Here is a 3,408-nt window from a genome sequence, read left to right as displayed (position 1 = left end):
AGCAGGAACCAAATGTGGTCAACAGCTGAATTGTGGAGCAGGAACAGAGAAGGCAAAGGTTCAGTCACCACGGTTGGAACACACAGAATGCTCTGGAAGGAAGGGTCTAGACAGAGAAAACAGAATCCTCCACTTCCTTTTTCCCGGTTGAACCTCCCAGCTGATAGGATGGTGCTCACCCCCACACCCACATTGAAGGTAGGCCTTCTTCACTCAGTTCACTGACTTACCTGCCAATCCTATCTAGCAACACTTTTTTTTAAAATTATTTATTAAATATACACATGGGCCCATGGACTGTAAACAGCTTGGAATCAGATAACTCATTAAAAAGGTAAACAAAGAAGATACAGCACAACAAACAACTCCAACAGGAAAGACCAGGTTAAAGTAGGCTCCTGTGTACCTCCATGTTGTCTCCACACCCTCATTTTTAGCCAGCCTTTGTAGTGTATTTCAAAACCGTGTTCTCTTTTTCTTTTTTTTTTTTTTTTCCTAGAGAGTACATGTGCTTGAGGGACCAGCAGTTAGTGTAATGGCTATGTCACTGGACTCCCATGTAGTCGACCACGGTTCGAATCCCAGATCTGGTGGCTTAAACTCACACCGGGAGCATGTGCATGCACGCCCCAGATCCCGAGAGGAGAATAGAGGAGAAGGGATTGCAGTGTGGCCATCCCCCCTGGGGGGTGATTTCTTGCTTTCTGTCTCTCTGTCTCTGTCTTTCTGGAGAGCGCACACACCCTGTAACAAAAACCTCTCCAAAAAAGAAAAAAAAAAAGAGAGAGAGAGAGAGTATGTGCTTGCCAGAGAGACAGAACCAGAGAGGGAGTGAGAGGAGGAAGCATTCCCCACAGGGGATGGTCACACCATAACCCTTCTCCTCCATCTCTCCTCCTTTAGGGATCTTGGGCACGTATGCACACATGTCTGACATGTTTCTCAACCTGCCAGGTCCCGAACTCACACCATGTGGTCAACCATATGAGATCAGGCTGCCTTAACCACCAGGCCTTAGAGGTGGTCCTCCCTTTATTCTGTCATAATGCATTAACTTTGGAAATGGTGTGATGACTGCCTGGCTGTAGGATCAGTGAAATGACATGGGAGGTACTTCATCTGGCCTCCACATCCCCAGAATGGAACTATGGCAGTATTTTTGTAGGTAGTTTTCATTTTCATGATGCCAAACTTTACTGTTAATTCCATGGGATTTTTCCTTTTCTTTCTTCCAAGAGTGAGAAAGAGACAGTCACTCCCAACAGGGACTTCATGCCATGATTCACCCCCAGCTTTAGCCAGGCCCATATCATGATACACACATGCCCAGTGCACCCAGGGAGATCTCCCAGGACCTTTGCATGTGGGTGAGCCTCAAGGAATATCGTGTTACTGTGGCATCACCATCCAACCCCTCCACATGGTTTTAAACATTAGTCATAATTACAGAACTAACATGTCCTCATAAAAAAACAAGAAATATAGATAGGTGTAAGGTAAAAACATTAAACCAGGGATTTTTTTTCTTTTTTAAAATTTGCCCAAGTCTGTATGCACTCATCAGAGACAGAGAGACAAAGAGAAAGGGAGGGAGAGGGAGAAAGCTTCTGCTCAGTGGGGCATGGTCACACCATTATCCTTTCTCTTCCATTTCTCCATCCTGGCAGGATCTTGGGCACACATGCACATGAGCCCAGCTTTGGTTTTCAAGCTGCTGGAGCTGGGACTTGAACTGAGTGGTCAATCATATGCAATCCAGCTCCCTTAACCACCAGACCACAGAGCCAGCCAAGGATTTTCTACAAAGACATCATATACAATATGTAAGGATACCTAACTTACAAAAACTAGACCTTTCTAGATCTTTCTAGATCTTTCACTTCATTTGGGAACTCCTTTATCTCACTCAGAAGCAGTCACAAGGGATAGTCACAGTAGGTACAATGACAGGTGCCTAATGAAAGGCAAAGCTGCAGGGAGCTGATAAAATAATCCAGTCCAAAGATCCAGAAGGCTCGTGAGTGGCCACAGCAGACAAAAGGGTCTGATCCTGGGGAGCAGCCTGGGGTCCTACATGGGAGACTGTCCACTTGGGAAGATGCAGAAGCAGCCCATGGTCCAGAACCTAGAGGCTGAGTTCACACGTGACACTGCTTTGGTGGGTGGGGTCGCAGGGCTCAGTGCCTCGTTTTGAGTAGCATGCCTTCCAGGAGAGGCCTGTTGTCATTCTCCATGTAGGGCTGGTACAGCCACATTGCCAAGTAGCTCAGGGTGAGGTCACGACTGGCAGTGCGTGCAAGCTCTCCAACCATGGTGCATTTCAGAAGGAGCTCATTCCTGTACATGTCTGCAGCCGAGCAGGAGACCTCGTAAAAATAGGCTGTGGACCACGTGTGAAACAGAGGGTGCTGTTTACTCTTCTCCCCCACAATGGTAATTTTCCAATTCACAAGTTCCAGTTCACAAAGTTCACAGCTTTTCCATTTTCACCTGTATTTTGGTCAAACCATCCAAGGTGGTAGCTACAATTCCTCACCCACATCTCAAGTTCCTTATTATACTCTGGATTTGCCATTTCTTCATTTTCACTGGGAGCTAGGCTGCTGCTCTCTAATTCTGTCTCATCTTTACTCAATAACCTGTTTTTCAGGTTGGCAATGCTATTTGCCATAGTAAAACCTGCATCATTGAGGGTTTCCCATTTCAAGATTAAATTATGCCAATCAGTTGCATTGTCCTTAATTTTTCTTGTACTAACAAATAAGACAGGTTTTTTTTGGGTGTTGCAATTCTAGGAGTCTTTGCTTCCATGTGGTTGGCCGATATCCCTCTATCTAGCAACACTCTTACAGACACAGCCAGGAACAAATCTTCACAAGTCATCCAATCATCCCCCAATTCACACAAAGTGACACTCCAAATTACACATGAGATACCTAGGAAACTTTGAGAAGGATTTTGGTTCAGAGAAAGGGAGGGGAAGTAGACTTTGGGTCTTTCCTCTAGATCATTTTGTACAGTTCTAACTTTAAGCCATGCATAACTATTACTTTTAGATAAAGAATGAAGGAAGGAAAGAAGAAAAAAACAAGACACCAACCCCTGCATTAGTTGCATCCAGTTTAGTCTTCATCAGGCCCTGACTATCAGTGGCTGATGCCACCATGGGGTGAGTCAATTTGGAGCCCTCACTTTCAGTTCACTGATCACTTGCTGAGAGGGTGACTGAGCTTGGAAATTTCTCCATGGAGGAAACTGTCTTTGTGTAAGAACTAGACAAAGGCCATTAGGACACCTGAATATGAAAATTTAGACTACATGAAAAGAAACTCTTCACCAGAGATTTGCAGCTCAGTCCAGCAACCTATTAACCACCTACGATGTGCCAGCAGTCTGTCAGGCCTAGGG

General features: G+C 45.2%; 1 pseudogene; it reads right to left on the bottom strand.

The window, feature by feature from the left end:
• Positions 1-2,138: 2,138 nt before the first annotated feature.
• Positions 2,139-2,811, bottom strand: LOC102495798 (cyclin-dependent kinase 2-interacting protein pseudogene; annotated as a pseudogene).
• Positions 2,812-3,408: the final 597 nt, after the last annotated feature.

The sequence above is a fragment of the Tupaia chinensis genome, unplaced genomic scaffold, assembly GCF_000334495.1.
Source record: "Tupaia chinensis unplaced genomic scaffold, TupChi_1.0 Scaffold000683_1, whole genome shotgun sequence".
Classification (NCBI taxonomy): Eukaryota; Metazoa; Chordata; class Mammalia; order Scandentia; family Tupaiidae; genus Tupaia; species Tupaia belangeri.
This window is presented reverse-complemented; position numbering and strand designations above follow the sequence as displayed.